Raw genomic sequence first — 24,338 nt, forward strand, 5'->3', positions numbered from 1 at the left:
CTAAATTGTTCTCAGTCACTTCCTTACTATCACTTTTTTATAAGTTTCTTGTGATTTAAAAAAAAATACAGAGGGGTTACAGTCTCATTTGTAATGTAGTGAGTGCATTTCTTGTCAAACTTGTTACTTCCTCCCTCATTTTTCTTCCACCTTTCCTCCTCCCCAATTCCCTCCCCATTGAGTTGTATAGTTAGATTACTGTGTATTGTCCTGTGTTGCTGTTGCATTGGTTTGCCCTTATCTCACCATTTTGTTGTTCCCCTTCCCTTGTCTGGTTCAGACAAACACATATACAATACCCAGGGTACCAAAATCAAATACAGTCACTACACTCACTTTTAAAACAATGTTTTTGGGGACTGCTAAAGCTTGACCTCACAGACTTGAAGGTGTGGGCCAGTTTCTCTACTACTTGAATCATGCCTAGTATCCCTTTTTACTTTAGTTTTCAAATAGGATGTTGCTTTTTGCTCAGAGTCAGCTGAGACCCTTATCCTTCTATGTAGGCTTCCCTCATAACTAGAATGACAAGCACACAGGAATTACTTTGGTTGCTTCAGATGAATCTCGGGAAAATGGTGCATGGGCTGGCCTCAAACTGTGATCCGTTTGATATCAGTCTCCTAAGTACCTTGGATTTACAGGTGTAAGCCACTGTGCTGGTTGCTGCTTCTCACTTTTGCATCAAACAAATGCTGTTCAGTTAACCTGGAAATATTTGCATCCTTTCACAAGTGAAATTCTCTTTATTATTTCATAACAAGAAATAATGAAGGAAAAATTAGTGATGATGTGCTTTTAGTCACTTAAAAAGTCACTTATTGCCTAAAAAGAGACACAAGGTACTTTAGTTTTAAATATCACTTTTGAGCTCTTGGAATTTAAAAACAAGGAATTGAGACAATTTAGTTAATTAACTCCTGTTTTCCCTGTCACAAAAGCTATAAACAAGTGATATTATTCAATTCACATCTTTTGATCTACAGCCAGAAGCATCATTTATGAAATTAATGGACAATGTGAAGAATTCTATTGCTGTCTCAAATATTTTAACAAGGTCATTTAATTATTTATTCAGAAATAGAAGATTTTCAAAAAGCAAAATTCATTACCACATTGCAAACATAGATTCATAAACACTTTCTGGAAATTTAGGCCAATTATTAAATGCTTCTTATGTAGTCATGAAATCTTGGGATAGAGAGTCAAATGATGAACATCATAGCTATGTTATTACAGGTAGTGATAGGTACTTAAAAAGTACAAATAAAATAGGGTATGATATATGCTAGCCCTCCTCTCATAATGTTCCCCCTTCTCTCATAATGTTGCTCCTTTTTCAAGGTATTGTTTCTATTAGAGATGCTTTAGGTTCATAACAAAATTGAGAAAACTACATAGATTTCTTCCTGTCCCTACACAGGCACAGTTTTCCTCATTAACATCTCCTACCAGAGTATTAAATTGTTATGGCCTACGAGCCTCCAATGCAATGTCCATAGTTTATATCAGACCTCCCTCCTAGTGTACATTTTCTGGGTTTGGACAAATTTGTACTGCTATGTCTTCAACATAATAATCTTGTACAGAGTAGTATTGCAGCCCATTCTCTACAGTGTACCTAATGCATCCTTCTTCATCTTTCCCTTAAACTCTTCCAAATCATTGTTTCCTTTACTGTTTTTATAATTTGTCTTTTGCAGGATATCATATAGCTGGAAGCAAATAGTTTGTAGTGTTTTATGATGACTTCTTAAACTTTGTATTATTATGCATGTAAGATTCCTCCAGGTCCATAGTTGACTTTTTAGTACTGAAATAAAATCTATTGTATGAACATAGCACATTTTCTTAATACAGTCTCAAGTTTTCTAATTATAGCCCAGCCTTTTCTATTTATCACTATGTAAGTGTGTGTGTGCGTGTGTGTGTGTGTGTGTGTGTGTGTGTGTAAATAACTTTAAGGCTACTCTGGGTAAATTGCAGGAAGAACTCCCAATCTAAGTGATATAAAATGTTTAAACTATTCTTGAAATGGCCATACCATGATACATTCCCACATGAATGAATAAGGGTTCCTATTGCTTCATGTTCTTATCTACATATGCCTTGGTAGAAGTTTGGGTTTTGGTCGTGTGTGTGTGTGTGTGTGTGTGTGTGTGTGTGTGTGTGTGTGTGTGTGTGTGTGTGATGGTATCAGAGTTTGAACTTGGGGCCTCAAATTCAAGCTCTACTATTTAAATCATGCCCCAGCCCTTTTTGCTTTAGTTTTGTTTAGTTTTGTTTTGATATGAGTCTTGTGTTTTTGCTCAAGGCCAATCTCTGACTAGATCTTCTACTTACAGTTTTTTTGCATACAGGGGATCAAGAGAATATACCACATTCCTAGATTATTGATTGAGATGGAAGTCTCACTGACTTTTTGCTCAAGGCTAGCCTCAAACTATGACCTTCCTTATCCCTATCTCCCTAGTATCTTAGACTAGCAGATATGAGTCAGAGAAAATGGCTAGGTTTGTGTCATTCTAACAGGACTGCAATCTTTCATTGGGTCTATCATTTGCAAATATGTTCTTTCTGTCTATGGTTTGTCTTCCTATCCCCTCAAGATAGTTTTGATGAAATTTGTTGTGTGATATGAAGATGATGGGCAGAAATCCTAAAAGGTGGTGTGAACAGAGCCTCTAACAAAGAATCACCAAGTACAAATTAATTCCTATTTTGAATGATTCAACCAGTATAATTTATTTTCACCACTGATTTATAAGAAAAATAATTTTGTTTCAAACTTACATAAGAGAAAGTGAAAATGGGCTTTTCTTTATGTTTACTCTGAAGAATTCACAGGGTATACAGTACATAAGATAACCAACTGAGTGTGAAACTGATCTGCATAATATAATTTATTTTAAAAAGAGCTGTCTAGCTGGATCTCTACTCAGAAAGGGAGAACATGTAGGAGAACTATTCATAATCTATTCAACCTTTTCAAATTTGCAAGATGGATTTTAGCCCAATTAACTTTGCCTTGAGTTTGACTTACACTTTTTAAATGTAAATATATATGAATATATAAATTTATGTAATGTATATCAATTATATATAGGATTGATTTTTAAATATTAACAATATAATATATGGCTTTTTACATTATTGAAATTTTGCACCCACATAATTTTGATATCTATCAGTAAAGGGATTTTCATCCCTTTACTTTCCAATTTCTATGCTTTGAGTGATTTTTTTCTTACCTTATTTGCTGAACTGGCACCAGCACAAATTAATGTTGTATTGATAGCATTTATTAAAATGTAAGTATATAAGCAATATTTGTAGTTTGTCTTATTATTTTTATGCTTTTACTATCTCTGTCTCCTTTTTGCTGTACATGTTTTATCATCTATAAATAGTCTTCTTATTAATGCGTAAATTAGATTGCTCTTTTTTGAATGCTTTGTGGAACCCGTGATTGATGAAATCTGTTCCTAATCTTTGTATAAGATTTTCAACTTTGAATTCTATTCTTTTATAGATATAGGAAAGGTAGAGTATTTATCTTAATAAAATTTAGGAGTGGATTTACTTTTAGAATTTTAGAGGGTTCAACCTCAGAAATAACTTGATTTGAGACTTTCATCATCCAAAAGTATGAGAGAATAGGTTTAGGAGGTTTTTGTTTTTTTTTTTCTTTTTTGGGTGTGTAGTTATAAGGATAGAACTTAGAATTTGTGCATGCTGAGCAAGTCTCTACCCCTGAGCTACATTTCTAGCATAATTTCTGAATTTCTTTAGGCTTTATATTTGTAGCAATGTCATCTTTAGCAAAGTAATAGAATTGATTGGCATTAAAAAATAATTTTCAGTATCATTAAGTAGTTATACAAAAGGATTTCAATATAGAATGTCAGTTTGTGAGTATAATACATCTTGATCAAAATCATTTCAAATAATTCTATGTTCTTATTTCTTATATACATTCTCATTTCCTGAGTGAATCATCTCATAGTTAACATTCATCTTTGCTCCAATTTTTTTGTTTCTAGCATTTCTATTTGATTTTTTAAACTAGTTTTTTCTGTGATGAAAGTCCCTAGTTTCCTAGGAATTATTTCCAGTGGATAATTTTTGTATATGCCTCTCATATATGAACAATCAACCTTAGATAAAACATACTGGGGTTGGGGCTGGGAATATGGCCTAGTGGCAAGAGTGCTTGCCTCGTATCCATGAGGCCCTGGGTTTGATTCCTCAGCACCACATATACAGAAAATGGCCAGAAGTGGTGCTGTGGCTCAAGTGGCAGAGTGCTAGCCTTGAGCAAAAAAGAAGCCAGGGACAGTGCTCAGGCCCTGAGTTCAAGGCCTAGGACTGGCCAAAAAAAAAAAAATACTGGGGTTCAGAGTTTGTGGCTCTTTTTTCAAAGGCATAAGTGTTGTTCTTCCTAGAAGAGAAGGCTCCATGGCAGAACATGAACCTTTGTGCTACACTGACATTTACTGTTCAACTGAAGGCCTATGCCATAAATAGACCTCTGATTATCTCTTGCTAGGCCCCTTTCCCATTTGTACCTGGAGACAGATCTATGAAGAAAGCCAATGAGTAGGTGTAGTTTCATCTTGTGTGTCTAGGTTCTCTGGTATCTTAATCTGACATACTAGCACACATTTTTGTCTTTGGTAATTTGTTAAAGTTTGTTTCTTATACTCTTTCATAGCTTCCACCTTTCTTGTTCCCTTACAAATATGAAACTGTTCATCAGTCTTATCTGTCCCAAGAGTGACTAGAGATTTTGGAATTGAGTTTTCTTTTGATCTCAGGTGTACTTGGGCTTAACAAGTGAAAAGTAACAATTTTAGATTATTCAATCCTCTGCTGGGTGGATCTAGTGCTCTATTGTAGCATTCTATGTTCTAAAGAGCAAAATTTCCTTAATATAAGATTTTCAATATTTATGTATTTGCAACTATCTCCTTTGTACTTTGTATTTTATATATTGTCCTCTATTCTCACATTGTTCATTCTTGTTTTGCCATAAATTTGTCTATGCTAGTTATATTTTCAAAGAATTATTTAGTGTTATCAACTTTGTTATTATTTTTGGATTTTGCTCTATTTTCCTGGTTTATGTTCCTATTTATTTTATTTACTCCCTTATTGAAAAGTTATGTTTAAGCCAGGCACTGGTGGTTCACACTTGTAATCCTAGCTACTCAGGAGGCTGAGATCTAAGGATCACAGTTCAGAGCCAGACCGGGCAGGAAAGTCTGAGATCTAATCTCCAATAAACTACTCAGAAAAACCAGTAGTGGCACTGTGGCTCAAGTGGTAGAGCAATAGCCTTAAGCACACTGAGGCTCAGGGACAGGACCTAAGCACTGAGTTCAAGTCCCAAGACTTGCAAAAAAAGAATTTTTGCTTATTAGATTTCTATCCTTCCAGTTTTAAACTTTCTTTCTTTCTTTCTTTCTTTTTTTTTTTTTTTTTTTTTTTTTGGCCAGTCCTGGGGCTTGGACTCAGGGCCTGAGCACTGTCCCTGGCTTCTTTTTGCTCAAGGCTAGCACTCGGTACCACTTGAGCCACAGCGCCACTTCTGGCCATTTTCTGTATATGTGGTGCTGGGGAATTGAACCCAGGGCTTGATGTATGCCAGGCAAGCACTCTTGCCACTAGGCCATATCCCCAGCCCCTTTCTTTCATTTTTTAAAACATGAACTATGGTAGAGATTGAAGTATCTATTTAAATGTTTACTAAAAACTTTGGCATGAAATGATTGTGCTATATTTAGCTGAAGTTCTAAGGTTTTGTTTTTTTCCCCCATATAACATTATTTATTACTTTAAGCATCATGGGCTTATAGTCCTTATTTTGCCTTTTTGAATAATCCATATTTCTTATTTTATGGCATTTTGTTAAAAATTCTTGATATTGAATTTTGTAGATGAGGGTCATTTTTCATGATCTATGTCATGTTTTTTATATAAATATCCCACATGTGATCAAGACAAATAAAATAGCATCTCTACCTCTTTTTTAATTGATTTCACTTACCATATTACTTGAAACTCATCTAATAAAGTTAGCAGAATAAGATGTGGGAACCTTTACAGATAATAAAATCTAAGTCTAGAGAGCTCAAATGATTTATAGAATTTTATTCAGTGTATAATATTAATATTAAATCCAAGAATAAAATGAAATAATTCCTGTCACTTCAAATTAAGAATTATTTTACTATCTTAGTTATTACTTTGTAACTAAAGTCAGCCAGACTTTGAGTTTGTAAATATGGGATTAAACTATTATATATTATTACCAGATGGGTATCCGTCTTTAAGCAAATATAACCTTGATTTACATATATACATTTTAATTAAATATTCTTGGTTAGTGTTGCAAATTCAGAATTTGAGGACATTATAACAACAACTAAAGCCTTAAAAAAAAGTAAGCTTATAAAACCCTTAAGGCACTTCATGTGCTAAGGCACTATGTTTAAAAGAATAGGGATATCCTAAACTTAGCCTTTCTTCCCTAGTTGAAATAGAATGCTTTGATGTTAATCTAGTTTTTTTGATATGTTAATAAAAACAGAGCAGATAATGTCAATAAGCATGTAAGACATACATTCTGGATATTAGTAAGACCATAGGCTTCTTTTCTTGAAGCCTTGAGGAAAAATATAAAATTTATTGGATTAAAATATAGTTAAGTTCTTTTCCCTTCAACTCAAAGTGATTCAAATTTAATTTCCCTTGCTTAAAATATAAATAATTAACATACAGTAAGTTGACTTATTTTTGGTATGCAGTTTGGTGAATGTTAATATCTGTATAGATTCTTGTAACTACTAAATTCAGGACAGAAGAATAAATATCTTCCAGTTTTTCTTGCTATGCTTTCCTAGTCATGCCTTCCCTCATGCCTATTCGGTGTCAACCACTTGATCTCTTCTCCATCATTATAGTTTCAGTCTGTTTTCAAATAGCTTCTGAATGGAACCATGTACTATATAACTTTAGAAATAAGTTTCTTTTACATACCTAATGCTTTTAAGAACCATCCATGCTGTATGTATTGAGAATGTGTCCTTTTACTAATGCCAAGGTCTTTTTGTTTCATAAGAACTTCCTATATTTCCTTAAGTTGTCCAAAGCCATATAGAATGTTTTCAAGTGTAGCCATTATCAGTAAGACTAATATAACCACTTATTCACAGGACTTGATATGGATATAACTCACACCTCAGGTCAATACCAAAGACTACCAAATCTTATGATGAGTATGTGCTATACTTTAAAAGAAATTGCCAAATAGTTTCCAAAGTGGTTGTCTCATTTAATGATCCTCCTGTGGACAATACTGTTAAATATATTTTATATATTTCCTGGCCAGCCATATATACTCTAATAAGCATATGCAAAAGTAATTTGTAGCTCTTGTCTTGATTTTATACTTTAAAAATACCACTGATGGGTATTTATCTATAAGACACTTAAAAATTAAGACAAAAGTAGCTTCACAAATTACAGTATAAATAACTCCACAGACCCATTCTCCAGCAAAACTGGTGAAAGTCTCTTAAAAAGAAAAATAATGTTCATTTTAATGTTTGTTAATTGTCCCTAAGACATGTAGCTTATAAAGATATATTTGTTATGAAGCTATAATATAATTCAGTAAAAATAGGAATTTGGGGACTTTTACAGTGAAATCTTCTACATCCCTTTCTCATCTCAACTCACTGGGACAGAGGCTTCATTCTAGACTAGTATAGTGAAGAACGAAGGGCTCATTCCCCCAAACTTTAACTTGGAAGGTTGTATTTCAGGAAGAAGCAGAACTATAGCATTTCTCATCTTACCGACCAGTTACTGGTATCTGGGATAAATTACAAAATGCTGGAATTAGAAGAGGCTTTTTTCCTTATGCCCGACTCATAAGAGAAAAGCTCTACTTCCTTCTGACAATACCAGAAATAGAGGGGTCTAATTGTTGTTTCCCTGGTTCATGAGGTGGAGTTGGAAAGGTAAGGTTATCCATAATGGAAGATACACTCTGAGAGGGTGTGAAGGAATTACTGCAATTTCACCAACACTTTTGAAGTGAAAGGGAAAGTAACAAGAAACAGACTATTGTTCCAATACCCCCAGAGCCATGGTCCAGAGATTTTTGAATGGTGGAATCAAAGCAGGCCTTAAAACACAGAGCTCTAATCTCTGTTCTGGAATGAACTACTTTTATTTGCAACCATGAAGGGATACGTTCACGTTCAAGGATACTCTCAAAACAGTTGAGGCAAGACCATCACACTCTGTAGATACAGGTTAAATTATAGTGTAGGTAGTTTACCTGAGAGAGCCTGTGGTGAGGGCAAATTAAAAGATTTATCAACTATTTCTTTGGAAATATTTCTTCCCTGGAATCCAATTTGGTTGGCTTGTGGATCCCTTGATACCTCCACGGTATAGTTATAAACAGTAGAGTAATAAGCAGACAATCATTGAGGCTTAACAGCTGGATGTAGTCAGAGATGGTGACAGCCAAACAAAATCTTTCCAAAACCACTTTCATCCCAGAGTAGACTGTGAACTGAGTTAAGCATGACTGTACCCCAAGAGAAACAACATCCGAGATTAATACGGGGGAGATGAGGGCAGAGGGTGGGTCAGAAATAGACTACTAATAAAAACCATCCAATCACAAAACTATAAACAATCAATTAACAGTAATAAGCCACAGATGTGGGAGGCTTGTAGTAGAGTTATTAAAATGTTCAGTATCCAACAAGAATTTATGAGACATACAAAAAACAGGAACGTATTCTCCATCAACAGATAACAGAAACTGTCTGCAAAAGAACCAGATGGTTATGTCCACTGAAAGAGACTCCAGTAGTCATTTTAAACGTTTTTAATAACCATGGGAAACCACAAATGAAGAGGTTAGGAAGATATGGAAATGCCAATAGATACTATCCAAATGACAGAAATTGCAAAAGAAATTGAAATTATAGAGATGAAATTATAATAATTGAAATAAGTCATTAGTCGCACCGACCAACAGAAAAAAATCCAAGCAAAATTTGGGGACACAGAAGTGTTTCAGGATACGGGAATTAACAAATTCACACATGATCAATTATTACATATTTCCAAAGAGTATTGGCATGAAGTGTAAATACCTCACTCTCCTCACTGGTAATTAAAGTGTCCTGAAGGAAATAGGTCCTGTTACCATTGAATAAGACTGGTTCATTAAGCACTTGTGAAACACAGGTGCAGTAATGATCTGTTTATAGAATTATTAGGTCACACTAGACTAAGCTCCTTGATACATGCTAATGCATATTTGTGTTTCATGGCAACTTGTGTCCAACCATTTCTTTTTCTTCTCAGAGACTCCTTCACCACACAAGGAACATGCTTTGGTGTACTGCTTCTGGACTATTCCAGGAGTTGTACCTGCTTTATAGCATTGAGAGAACTGGGCATACAAGGCATTGTTCTGAATCACACCAAAGTGATGAAGGTTGCTCATGCCTTTCAGAGGTCAACCTTGAGAGAGGTGCATTGTGAATCAAGTGGCCACCTGCCTAGATCAGTTAGTCATTGCTAAGGATATACTTGTCCATGGAAACATCTTAATTTTATAAGCATTCATTGAGATTTTCTAAGGCATTTTCAGCCTCCTGTGAACTGGCAGTTGCTCTCGAAATTGAAGAGCAAAGCATACACAGTTAATAACGGGGAAAAAAAGGCAAAGAACACTTAAGAACCAGGGCTCTGCATTCACAGCATCGTATTTCTGTTCCCCCTTTCAACTTAATTCTTTTGGAATTACAGAGTTCTTGTAAATATCAAAAGGACCATTCAATGTCTTTGAGGAGAAATGTGCTCAGTTGGAGCATTGCACTTAGGTACAAAAATCAAGCCCTCTTGTGCTTCAGCTTTTCCATCAAGAACATAGAAAGAAAGGTTGCCTTTCTGGCATCTTATAGTAAGGTGTAAAATCCTTTGATTATTATGGAAGAAAATATGAACATAAATGGAGAGGAGGGGAAACTGTCCATCTACATGGCCCTAAAAAGGACATACCCAATTTCTCCAGCTAGAGTTAAATAAAATTCTCTCAGGAAGTTGTCACAGAAGCTCTAGAGCAGTTGCCTGGAGGTTCAAAAAAAGGTTGGGCTGCTAGACTTTCAATGGGACAGAATTTAATTCTGCATTTCTGGATAGGCCAGGAAATAAGTTTAATCAAGGCTATTTGATTGGGCTCTTTTTCATTTTTTACTTTGCAGATCCTGTTGAATAGTAAAAAAAAATAAAAAATTCCCCATCAACTTTTTACCCTCAGATGATGGGTATAAGTGTTACTGCAAGTAATTTCTTTTATCCACTGTCTCAAAGGTACAACCACAATACAGACAAATTTGTAGAGTTGGCACAGGTCTAATAGTAAGTAATTTTGTTTTTGTGTTTCATGCCAGGAGCTGGGATTGTGGCCTGCTACTCTAAGAAAGAGAAGTGGCAAGGCTTTCTTTGGAACTGAATACAATGCTGGCCTCAGGGTAGATGGGAAATCGCCAATGCCATGGATGGACAGTATCACACAAAGCACGCATATCAAATGAACATATCTTTGTAATGGGAGGAAAAAAGCCATGTGGGAACATACTTTTCAGCACTGAACTGTGGCTCTATCTGCTATCAAGGACTCAAAATTTAAGTAAAGGCTATCAATGTGTCTGAGGAAGCCATCCCTGTTGCTTGCTGAAGAGTAAGGCCAGGATGGTCGGCTGAATGTCAGCTTCCTGATAAATAAATTAACATAGAATAATGAGACAAAGATTTTTAAAGGATGTACCTAGCATCTTCGATAATTTTGTAAATAAGCACAAAATGAGGTAGGTGGTCATGAAGAATTGTTCCAGAAAAAAAAAAGATACAGTGGCATTCGTGTTAAACACAGTGAGGTCCCTTTACTTATCTCTCTCTCTGCAGTGGACTATGTTGCAAACCAGAATTTCACACCTATCTGGGGCATTGGCTTGATTATGCGAAAATCCGTCAGATGGCATCCTAGATAACAGAAATAAGAAAGCTGTTTTTGTACAAGCACAGAAGCGGATGCTGGCAGGGACTTTTATAACACAGCAATAAAGAAAATTCAGAGGTAAATTTAGAGCATCTAAAGAATAGATGGAATGGCATGTCATTTCTTATTGATCTTTGCCAAGCTTTACATGCTTTGACCCAAATACATCTTAGATCTCTCACATAAACCTTTGCCCCATCAGTTTACATTGCCCCTGTTTCATATGGCCCCAACTGAAATTTCTGCACTATTTTCTCTTCTAGTTAGGATCATATGAAATTGTATGAAATGATAATGATGTTACCAAATGAGATTTCTTTTGAAGTCTGAAGGTCAACCTGGTGGTACTTTTATGCTTGTGATACCATATAAACAATGTACTTGAATGTTTTGCATAAAATAGATTTTTAAAAATTAGAAATGCTTAGATTGTAAAATAGCAAGAGAAAGCAATCTATTGGAAATGCATTGTTGTTGTTGTTCTTCTTCTTGTTGTTATTGTCAGTCCTCAAGGTCTGGGCACTGTTCCGAAACTTCTCTTTGCTCAGCGCTAGCACTCTACCACTTGAGCCACTGTTCCACGTCTACCTTTTTCTGTTTATGTGTTACTAAGGAATCAAATTCAGGGCCTCACACATGCTAGGGAAGCAATTTACCACTAAGCTTCTCCACCCTGGATGCATTATTTTGAGAAGACAGCACAAATTAAACATTAGCTCATGGTTATGATGCACATTCTAGTCTCATCTAATGAGAGAGAAGAGGTGGGACAACAATCAGTCAGTTATGTAAGCTTGGTCAATGCTAATGAGTGAGACCGGATCTCAAAACAGAAAATAGGATCGAAGGTCTTGGAGCATGGCTCCTGTGATAAATCTCCTGTCATCGTGTGTGAGATTCCAGGATAAATCCCCAGTAAAGAGAGAGAAGGTAGTTTGAGAGAGAAAGACAGACAGACAGACAGAGAGACACAGAGACAGAGACAGAGACTGAGAGAGACTGAGAGAAAAAAGAGTCGGAAAAGTGAAGAGACTATTTGTATGAGTAAAACTGAGAAAGAGCACTGAGCATTTCGAAAGAGGAAAAGGAGGGCTGGAAAGTGTGGTCACACACTTGGAACCACAATTGGAACCACACTTGGAAACAATTTCCTGCTCCAGATTCAAGTCCCTTTTGAGAAAGGATACCAGAGGTCAGCCAGATATCTTCAACACTGACCAGCAGACCTAGCTTTGGAAGGAATCCATATCCTCTGCAACCATCAATTGCTTGTGTGGGTATTTGATCTATAGGTGGCTTTTCCAGCATGGCCGACTTGCATCAGACAGGACAGCCATTCAGTGTCCATATCTAGGAAGGCAACAGAGAGGTGCCATCTTCTGGGAAGGTGGGCATCCTGCTCCAAACAGGTATTTAGGGTATCTGATTACATGTGCTGTGTGAAAACAGCTTTTATCCAGCCAAGCCCTGAGACTGGTTAGATTTACATGCTTGTTATAATAGTTGCTGTTGTTACTTTTAGATTTTTCTCTTCATAACCACCTCTAGAACTAATAATTTTGTTTTTCTAGATTTTTGTCAAGTTTTCTCTTTTTCATGCTTTAATGCATAGTCTAATATCTTCAGTCTGATTTTAGGAATGATGTTACTAGTCAGTATATTTTGATTATGTGCATAAAAAGATAAGATTTCAGGTAATGATCTATAACAGATCATATGGAACTTCTTATATTTTGTACAGTGTTCAGTATTTTAGATTCTGAAAAGAGTAAGTTTGTGAAACATCTATGAAATCATCTCATTCTGTGCAAATGACTCTATATTATACATATACATTTATGGATCATATGTATACATACTTTATAAATTTATACTGGCTCAATAATGGTGTTTGTTTTAGCAACCCAATTAGACCTTATTGATAGGTTGTAAATGTATCTTATCTTTGGTGATCTAAACTTCTAACCAGGTTATGAAAACAACAAAAAAAAAAGACCATAGCAACCAGGCACGGTGGCTCACACCTGTAATCCTAGCTACTCAGGAGCTTGAGATGTGAGGACGGAAGTCCAATGCCAGCCCAAGCAGGAAAGTCTGTGACACTCTTATCTCTAATAAACTACTCAGAAAATGCCAGAAGAGGTACAGTGGCTCAAGTGGTAGAGCGTTACCTTTGGGCACAAAGGACAGTGCCTAGGCCCAGAGTTCAAGCCTCATGAACGGCACCCCCCCAAATACACACCCAATAACTGTGTGCATGTTTATGTGTGAGTGCATGTGTGTGTGTCTTGTACCATTTTCAAATACTCAGTAATTGTGTTGATTTTAAATATAGAAAGCAGTATTATGTAAATACTGTTTGTACTGCTAAGAGTATTTCACATCTGTAGTATATTGAAATGGCATTTTAATGAGATTTATTCTTTCTTTTTTCAAATTTTTATTATCAAACTGATGTACAGAGAGGTTACAGTTTCATACATTAGGCATTGGATACATTTCTTTTTTTAAAAGTTTTTATTATAAAACTGATGTATAGATAGGTTACAGTTTCATACGTTGGCATTGGATACATTTCTTTTACTGTTTGTTACCTTGTCCCTCATACCCCCCTCCCACCTCCCCCTTACCCTTTCCCCCCCTGAGGTGTTCAGTTCACTTACACCAAACAATTTTGCAAGTATTGCTTTTGTAGTTGTTTCTCTTTTTTTTTACCCTGTGTTTCTCAATTTTGGTATTCCCTTTCAATTTCCTAGTTCTAATACCAGTATACACGGTTTCCAATATACTCAGATAAGATTACAGAGATAGTGTAGATACAATCACAAGAAGGTGATACAAGAACATCATCAATAGTAGAAGCTACAGATACACATGGGATGTGGAAAGTAGTTGCAACTGTGATATAACAATCATTTCCATAAAATGGAGTTCATTTCACTTAGCATCATCTCTAGCTATTGGGCTCTTGTGATCCTCTGCTGTGACTTGCCTAAACCTGTGCTAATTATTCCCAATAAGGGAGACCATAGAGTCCATGTTTCTTTGGGTCTGGCTCACTTTACTTAGTATAATTTTTTCCAAGGCCTTCCATTTCCTTACAAATGGGGCAATGTCATTCTTTCTGATAGAGGCATAAAATTCCATTCTGTATATGTACCACATTTTCCTGATCCATTCGTCTACGGAGGGGCATCTGGGTTGCTTCCAGATTCTCGCTATGACAAATTGTGCTGCGGTGAACATTGTTGTGCTGGTGGCTTTACTGTGATTTTGTTTGTGGTTTTTTGGATAGATGCCCAAAAGTGGGGTTGCTGGGTCATAGGGGAGTTCTACATTTAGCCTTCTGAGGAATCTCCATACTGCTTGCCAGAGTGGCTGAACCAGTTTACATTTCCACCAACAATGAAGTAGGGTTCCCTTTTGGCCACATCCCCTCCAACAACTGTTATTGTTAGTTTTCTTGATATATGACATTCTTACTGGGGTGAGATGGAATCTCAATGTTGTTTTGATTTGCATTTCTTTTATGGCCAGTGATGTAGAGCACTTTTTCATATGTCTCTTGGCCATTCTCATTTCCTCATCAGAGAAGTCTTTTTGTAAGTCTTTAGCCCACTTGATGAGGGGGCTATTGGTTCTTTGCGGTTTTGTTTTGGAGGAAGGTAATTTTTTTAGTTCTGGATATATTTTAGATATGAGGCCTTTATCCATTGAATGGCCGGTAAAGATCTTCTCCCAATCTGTTGGCTTTCTGTTTATCTTGCGAGCTATGTCCTTTGCCGTGCAGAAGCTCTGCAGTTTGATGCAGTCCCATTTGTCCAACCTTTCTTTGATTTGTAGCCTTTCTGGGTCTCTGTTAAGGAAGTTCCGTCCTGCGCCAAGGAGCCCAAGTGTTTCTCCTACTCCTTCCTTTAGTGTTTTCAGGGTGTCTGTTTTGATTTTGAGGTCTTTAATCCATTTGGAATTGATTTTGGTGCAGGGTGATATATAAAGGTCTAGTTTTAGTTTGTTGCATGTGTTGACCCAGTTTTGCCAGCACCATTGGTTAAAGAGGCTATCTTTCTTCCAAACTATTGTTTTAGCCACTTTATCAAAGATTAAGTAGGCGTAGTTCTGTGGGTTCATTTCTGGGTCTTCAATTCTGTTCCATTGGTCTTCAGGCCTGTTCCGGTGCCAATACCAAGCTTGTTTTTATTACTATAGCTTTATAATACAACTTGAAGTTGGGTATTGTAATTCCTCCAGCACTGTTCTTTCTGCTTAGGATTGTTTTTGCTATTTTAGGTCTTTAGTTCTTCCATATGAATTTCTGGATTGCTTCCTCTATTTCATTAAAAAATGGTGTTGGGATATTAATGGGTATAGCGTTTGGCAATATTACCATTTTGATTATATTAATCCTCCCAATCCAGGAGCATGGGAGGCTTTTCCTTTTCCTTAGTCCTGATTTAATTTCATTTTTCAAGCTTTTAAAGTTCTCATCAAAGAGGTCTTTCATTTCTTTGGTTAAGGTTATTCCTAGGTGTTTTGTGTTTTGGGGGGCTTTTGCAAAAGGAGTTGCTTTCTTCATTTCAGCCTCGGTCTTCAGGTCATTAGCATAGAGAAAGGCCATTGATTTTTGAGGGTATATTTTATATCTTGTAACTTTGCCAAAGTTTTGGATCAGCTCTAGTAGCTTGGGGGTAGAGTCTATGGGGTTCTTTAGGTATAGGATCATATCATCTGCGAAGAGAGAAAATTTAACTTCATCTTTTCCTATTTGGATCCCTTTTATATTTTCATCTTGCCTAATTACTCTGGTTAGGAATTCTAGTACTATGTTGAAGAGCAGGGGAGAGAGTGGACATCCCTGCCTTGTTCCTGATTTTAAAGGGAATGGCTTTAGTTTTTCCCCATTTAGAGTTATGCTTGCTGTTGGTTTGTCATAAACTGCCTTGATTATATTCAGGAATGTTCCCTGGAATCCCAGTTTTTCCAGGGCTTTTAGCATAAATTGGTGCTGGATTTTGTCGAACGCTTATTCCGCATCCAGAGATAAAACCATGTGGTTCTTTACCTTGCTCCGGTTGATGTGGTGGATTACATTAATTGACTTGCTTATATTAAACCAACTTTGCATTCCTGGGATGAATCCAGTTTGATCATGGTGTATGATTTTTTTGATGACCTGTTGAAGTCGATTAGCCAGAATGTTATTGAGAATTTTTGAGTCTATGTTCGTCAGGGAAATCAGTGTATAGTCCTCTTTCCGTGATGAGTCCCTGCCTGGTTTTGGGATGAGGGTTATACTGGCTTCATAGAATGAGTCTGGTAGTGAACGTTCTCTTTCAATTTCCTTGAAGAGTTTGAGAAATATTGGTGTGTGTTCTGTTTTGAAGACCTTGTAGAATTCTGCAGTGAATCCGTCTGGACCTGGGCTTTTCTTGGATGGGAGATCATTTATTGCCGTTTCTATTTCAATACTGGATATGAGTCTGTTTAGAAGGTTTAAATCTTCATGGTTAAGTTTGGGGATATGAATTTTTTCTAGGAAATCATCCATTTCTTCCAAGTTCTCGAATTTGTTGGCATAGAGGTTTGCAAAATAGTCGCTTATTATTTTCTGAATTTCGGTTATTTCTGTGGTGATGTTACCTGTTTCATCTCTTATTTTGTTTATTTGAGTGTGCTGCCTTTGTTTTTTGGTCAAGTTTGCCAGGGGTCTGTCTATCTTGTTGATTTTTTCAAAGGACCAACTCTTTGTTTTGTTGATCCTTTCTATGTTTTTTCGTCTCTAATTGTTTTAATTCTGACTTGATTGTAATTATTTGCTTCCGTCTATTGACTTGGGGTTTGGCTTGTTGTTCTCTTTCAAGGAAATTAAAGTACTTCCTTAAATTATTGACTTGCTTTTTCTCCAGTTTGTTGGTATATGCACTCAGAGATATAAATTTTCCTCTGCGTACTGCCTTTGCTGTGTCCCTAAGGAGCTGGTACTTTTTGTCCTCATCTTGGTTGAATTCCATAAATATCTGAATTTCCGTTTTAATTTCTTCAATGACCCACTGATGGTTCAGCAGTGTGTTGTTTAGTCTCCATGAATTGTAGGATTTTCTGTGGTTGCTGTTTGAGTTGAGCTCTAATTTTATTCCACTGTCGTCTAAGAGAATGCAGGGAATGTTTTTGATACTTCTGAATTTGTACAGATTTTCTTTTTGCCCTAAGATGTGATCTAATTTGGAGAATGTTCCATGTGCTGCGGAGAAGAATGTGTATTCTGTCGTTCCTGGGTGGAATATTCTGTAGATGTCTTTTAAGTCTAGTTGGTTTATGCAATTATTTAGTTCTGTGGTTTCTTTGTTCAGTTTTTGGTGTGTTGATCTGTCCAGAGGTGATAGTGGAGTGTTAAAGTCCCCTACTATCAATGTGTTTGGGTCTATGAGTGTTTTTAGAGTCAGTAGTGTTTGTTTGATGAAGTTGGGTCCTCCTGCATTTGGTGTGTAGATATTTAGAATGGTTATATCTTCCTGTAGGAGAGATCCCTTTACTAGTATGTAGTAACCTTCTTTGTCTCTTCTTACCTTTTTTAATTTAAAGTCAATTTTGTCTGATACTAGGATTGCAACTCCAGCCTGCTTATGGGGGCCATTTGCTTGATAGATTTGATTCCAGCCTTTCACTTTTAGAAGATGTTTACTTTTGCTGGATAGATGTGTCTCTTGGACGCAGCAGAAAGATGGATCTTGATTTTTGGTCCAACTTATGAGCCTATGTTGTTTGATTGGAGAATTAAGTACATTAATGTTGACACTTAGGATTGAGAGATGATCATTTGTTTCTTTCATTATCACTATCTTGTTTAAAGCTGTGTCTTCCCATTTCTGGATCTGATGTTCACTATTTAGGGTTCTTTTCTCTGTCTGTATTGGGATCTTGATTATTTTCCCTGTACAGTACATCTTGGAGGATTTTCTGTAAAGCTGGTTTGGTGGAGATATATTGATTCAGTTTTTCCTTACTGTGGAAGACTTTTATTTGACCTTTGACTATGAATGAGAGTTTGGCTGGGTACAGTATTCTTGGTTGGTAGTTATTTTTATTTACTGTTTGGTATACCTCATTCCAGGCTCTCCTTGCTTTCATGGTCTCTGCTGAGAAGTCTGGGGTAATTCTGATTGCTTTACCTTTATATGTGATTGTTTTCTTCTCCCTAACAGCTTTAAGGATTCTTTCCTCGTACTCTACTGATCCTGTTTTGATCACAATGTGTTGTTGGGATTTCCTATTCTGGTCTGGGCTGTTTGGGGTTCTAAATGCTTCTTGTATCTTTATAGGCCTATCCTTCTTGATATTTGGGAAGTTCTCAGCTAATATTCTGTTAAATAGGTTTCCTATCCCATTAACTTCTTTCTCCAAGTTTTCCTCAATACCTATTATTCTTAAATTGGTCTTCCTAATCGGTCTTGAATCTCCTGTAGCGATATGTTTTGTTGATTGGACTGGATTTGTTTTGATTTTTGATCTTTCTCCATAGATTCTAGGGAATCTTCAGTTACTGAGATTCGATCCTCTGCTTCAGTTAGTCGGGACTGTCGGCTAGCTACTTGATTTCAAATCTCTTTTCCTTCTGACTGGTCTTTCCTGCTGATTTCCATGTCATCTCTTAGGTCTTGCATGGACTTCTTTACTTCATTAATTTGGTTTTGAGTGTTGTCTCTCAAATCTTTTACCTGGGTAGCTATCTTTTCATTGGACTCTTGAATTTCATTTATCTTTCTATTTGTTGAGGCCATGAAATCATCTATTACTTTATGGAAGGATTGCTGTATTGATTCAAACTTTTCATTTAACATGTTTATCAGTAGACTTTGTAGAGCATTTTGAGGGATCTCTTCTATATCTTTGATTAACCGCTCTGTCTCCTGCTTGTTTTGAGTGGGAGAAAAGACTCCATTGTTTTCCATCTTTCTTGTGTTTCTTCTGCCCATTTGGATTGGGAATGCCAATCTACAAGCACCTGTGAGCACCGTTTAAGACCCAAAGCAGCCCTTACCAAGCACTGTTGTGTAAATCTTATAAGTTCACAATTACATGCAGATACCTTGTATACCTGTATATAATTAGATTTGGTGTTCCTAAAGAATACAACTTCAATATAACAATCGATCCTGGGCCCTGTATTCAGTAGTTACTTATTTACTGTTACAACCCTATGAGCAATTCTTGTTCTTATATTAATTTATTTTAGGACTAGCTTTCTCTATGAACCCCTTTGATTCACTCGAATTAAGCAGGGATACCCTCTATCCAATAACCAGGAGTCAATGGAACCTGGAGGTCCTGGCAGTAAGTCAAGAGGGAAAGTTAGAGGTTGTAATGACAATAGAGTAAAATGTATTGGGGGGGGTGATGATTTTGGTTTAGTTTCAGTGATGTGGAAATGTGGAGAAGAGTAGAATCAGTGGAAAGAACAAGTTTAAAATGATACACAATGGAGAGTTAGCAGAAAAGAGTGGAGGTGTTATTTATAGGAAAGTAATTTTCAAAGAAAGAGAATGCAAAGAGAGAAATAAAGAAAAAATACTGGAAGACAGATGTGCAAAACAGAGAAAAATTATTTTAAAAAATAAAAGAAAAAATAAAAAGAAAAAAAAACACAGAAAAACAAACAACCAAAAAAAAAAAAAAAACTTGATAAAACAAACAGGTAAAAATGGAAAACAAAAAAAAACCAACATTTCAGAAGTGAAAAAGTTAAAAAAATTTTTTTTTTAAAGTTTAAAACATGTGAAATGAACTCCATGTTATGGAAACGATTGTTATATCACAGTTGTAACTACTTTCAACGTCCCATCTGTATCTGTAGCTTCTATTATTGATGATGTTCTTGTATCCCCTTCCTGTGGTTGTACCTACACTATCTCTATAATCTTATCTGAGTATATTGGAAACCGTGTATACTGGTATTAGAAGTAGGAAATTGAAAGGGAATACCAAAATTGAGAGACACAGGGTAAAAAAAGACAAACAACTACAAAAGCATTATTTGCAAAACTGTTTGGTGTAAGTGAAGTGAACACCTCAGGGTGGGTAAGGGAAAGTGGGAGGAGGGAGGGGTTTATGAGGGACAAGGTAACAAACAGTACAAGAAAGTATCCAATGCCTAACATATGAAACTGTAACCTCTCTGTACATCAGTTTGATAATAAAAATTTGAAAAAAAAAGTTTAAAAAATGTTTGAAAAGAAGAAAAAAATGGAGTCTTCCTTGTTTGGGTGGTCTTTCCCCAGTCTCTGGTTTCCTTGCGATGGTCTGCAGTCTATTTTCCTGATTGGCTGGTTTGACCTGCTTTCAGTTCCCTTCTCCCCTGTTGGTGCAATCCTGGGTCTCTGTGGTTCGCACAGCTTGCTGGTAGGCCTTGGGTGTCCTCTGTAGATGGGGACTTGAGCAGTCTCGAGAACAGTGGCTCCTCTGTCTGCTGTGGGGCCAGGGCCTTAATGCCTGGCTTTGAATAGGCTGTGGACTCAGCAGGGTGGGGCGCCTCTGGCCTGGTTTACCAGGCTGAGAGTTGCTTGCCTGGGGGAGGTTCCTCCCTCCTGGGCTGGGCGGCTGCCTGGCGGAGCTGGCTATGGAATTCAGCTCCGTTTCTGGCTGGGAATTGGCTTCCTCTGTGACGGGACCATTTATCTGTCTCAGGAACTGTTTGTTCCCCGTCTGGTGTTTCCGTGCCACCGGTAGATGCTCGCTGCTTTTGCTTTGAATTTAGAAATTCCGTTGGGCAGGGAGGGGCACCTCTGGCTAAGCTGCAGTCCAGGACAAGCCTCCTGCCTGGGCAGGGGGCATTCTCCTGGGTGGAGCTGGCTCTTACTGGTCGGTCCCTCTTTCCCTTTTCAAAGATGGCTCCTTTGTCCCCACTTTCCCCAGGCCTGCTTTAGTTCCAGTCTGGTCTGACCCTATGCCAGTGTCAAAGATGGCGCTTTGTTCTGGTGGTGGGGGAAGGGTTACCTTCCAGAAGCTGCTCTGTGGGCGCGAGTGAGAATATCTTTCATGGGGTACTCATGCTTTCTCTGTGATTTCAGCCCATCCATGCTCAGCCGCTGTCTGGTGTATTTCTCCCTGGTCTATGCTGTGTGCTTTAGCCACGCGTAGTGCAGGTCGTTGTGCTGGGCACTGTGCTGGCACTGGCACTGGCGCAGCGGTAAGACACCGCCCGGAGCTCAAATCTGTGTTTTCAAACAAGCAAAGTCGATTTTTTCTTCCTGGCCAGAATCCCTGTACTGTTAGAACTTACTCTGGCTGTCTTTCTAGGAGTAAAAGTTTCTATGGGGTGAGAAAACTGCGATGTCGGAGGGAGGTCAGCTAGGGCTCCGCTGCTCCTCGGCTGTCTTCCCAGAAGTTCCCAATTTATTCTTTTACTTAAACCTTAAGCATTTAGAGGTTTTTCAGAAGTTTGGGTATAGCAACACATAACATGCACATCATATGAGTTTAGACCTGACATCTGGGTAGGTGTGATGCTAGTATAAACCAGTGCCATAGACTGCTTGACACAGTAGTATAATACAGCAACGTGAACACCTGCTATGCACTGGGCATTCTGTGAACTACAGTGGAATGAAGAGATTTGAAAAGACCACAACCTAATGATTTCAGGCCTTTCAGTGGCTGAGTTTGGAGGAGTTACCACTTGGCAACAGAGGAACAGTCTCGTGAGCTGAAATTTCCTTTGCAAACATTTTTATCCAGATGGTTTTCATCCCAACTTTATGCCTCAGTGCACTGGAAAGAAAGCAGCATATGGTATAACACATATGGATTAGTGCAAGAACTTCCTTGTTTATCTCTCTGAACTACAGCCTCACCTTATAATCCCTTCTGCACTATGTTCTTCTACCAGATTAATACTTTTTCAAATACAAAACATATAAAATATTTGTTGGAAGCCTCCAGCCTCTATTCCAACTATCACAACTTATACATCATAACTCTTCTTGATAAGATATGAATATTTCTGTTTAGTCACTTTTTCTTTTTAACCACACTAACTCAATTACTTTTGGGATGTACATCTTCTTCCCTTCAGTTAACTCTCTGAGCATGGACATGTTCAAGATAATTCTAAGTTTTCATCATAATGCTTCCCACTTCCCACTAAGAATAAATTTCCTCTATTTTTTCAACACACTATAGCTGAATCTTTAGGCTGTGTTTCATCATGACTTCACTGGAATTTGCTAATTGCTGATGATGTAGTTCAGGGATATTGTCCTTGTCTACCATACTCAAGGCCCTGGGTTCAATTGCCAGCACCACATAAAAGTTTGTTTTTTATTTTTTTTTCAAAGCTGTATTTATCCCTAAAACTCATCTCTGTACCAGGTGATAAGAAATATCAACATTTTCCAGAGGTCTGTCCATTGTGTCGCATACCTGTAATTCCAGCTATGCAGGAGATGGAAGTAGAAAGATGGTGGTTTGAGGTAAGACCAGGCAGAGTTAACTGGGGCCTTTATCAGAAAAAGAAATAAAAACAAAACTGGGGGTGTGATCCAAGTTTCATAGCACTTCCTGAGCTCAATTTCCAGTACCAAAAATCCCCAAAAAGTTCTCGATTAATTTTTATGTTTTAAATTAATTTTATTGCCAAGGTGATGTACAGAGGGGTTTCAGTTATCTACGTAAGATACTGAGTACATTTCTTGTCATACTTCTTGCCCCGCCTTCACTTTTCTTCCACCTTCCTCCCTCCAGCCCCCCACAAGCTGTACAGTTAATTTCCAATGTATTGCCTGTGAGTATTACTGTTGCATTTTATCCTTTGTCTCACGATTTTGATGTTTCCCCTTCCTTTCTCTAATTCAGATAAATCTGTTTACAATACCTAGGGTACTGAAATAAAATACAGTGACAACAGGGGACAAACCATAGGGAAGAAAAACAGAAATAATTTCACATGTAGTACATATACACAATGAATGTGCTACATGTACACAATGGCTCAGTGGTAACAGTGCTTGGCCAATAATATTAGCTTGAAGCACTGAGCTCAATCCACAGTACTAAAATAAAAACAAGAAACAAACAACAAACAAACACCTGAGAAAAACAACTTAAAAGAACAAAGATTTATTTTGGGTTGTGGTTTAAATCCAATCATTTAAGTCTACATTTCTTGACTTTTACATCAAAGTAGATCATGGTGAAAGGAGCAAGGAAAGAAATAGAGAAGATGTAATCTTCAAAAACACACTCCCATTATCATTCTTCCTTTATTCAGCTTATCCTCCAAAAAAAGCACCACCTGTTAGGGGCTTAGGCATCATCACATGAGCCTAGGGAAAATTTCATATTCAATCCTGTTTCTTCTATTTTACCGTTTGCATTTATACTCTTCTGAAATGTCCATACTTAAAATTCCTTTGAATGCTCTACAGTATTATTACAACATAACGAAATTTGAATACAACCCATGCATGCTGATTAAATGTGTTGGAATATCCATATCTGATGACAAATTAAATTGTGCTCAGTTTGTAACTTCTGGATTAAAACTAGCAAATATTTACATGGTTCTCTGTTTGAGAAAAATTTTGAATGTCTAAATATAAGCAAATCCTCTGTTTTGTTCCCTTTCTCTGTCAAAACTGTAGGTGGTTCATTACTCACAAGCTGTAGTGTAATAATAACTTACTCTTTAACCAATAGTATGATCTAGTTGTGGAAATAAGAATTGGCAAGGAATTATGATTCTGGAAATATGTGTTCATGAAGCACATTGAAATTTCAACAATAATTTAGTTAGAATTTTCTAATTAGACAAAAGCAATTTACATTTTTCCTCCAAAAATAGGGTGAAATGATAAAAACATTGAGATTATCCAATATTAAAAATGTGATTATGAATGAAGTCATATAAAATTCTTGGAATCTGTGCATCAGTCATATGCTAGATTTTGTAAATTTGTTACCACCAGGGTTTATTTGAAGACTTTTAACTTAAGGAAGAAAGAACCACAAGCTTCCAGAACTTAAGCCTAATTTCTTGTAGAAGTAGCTTTTTGTGTCCCTCATTGCTTCCACATTATATCATAAATTGAAATTTATTGTTGAAAAATGTAATTTTTCCCTGAATAGGATGAAGAAAAATGCTGAAGAAAAACAAAATAAGCAGCATGAAATTAAAGCATGATTAGATCCCTTAGTTACTAATATACACAAACTTTGAAAGCATATATGATTCTGAGATGAAAAGCATTTTCCT

Source organism: Perognathus longimembris, chromosome 5, assembly GCF_023159225.1.
Source record: "Perognathus longimembris pacificus isolate PPM17 chromosome 5, ASM2315922v1, whole genome shotgun sequence".
Lineage (NCBI taxonomy): Eukaryota > Metazoa > Chordata > Mammalia > Rodentia > Heteromyidae > Perognathus > Perognathus longimembris.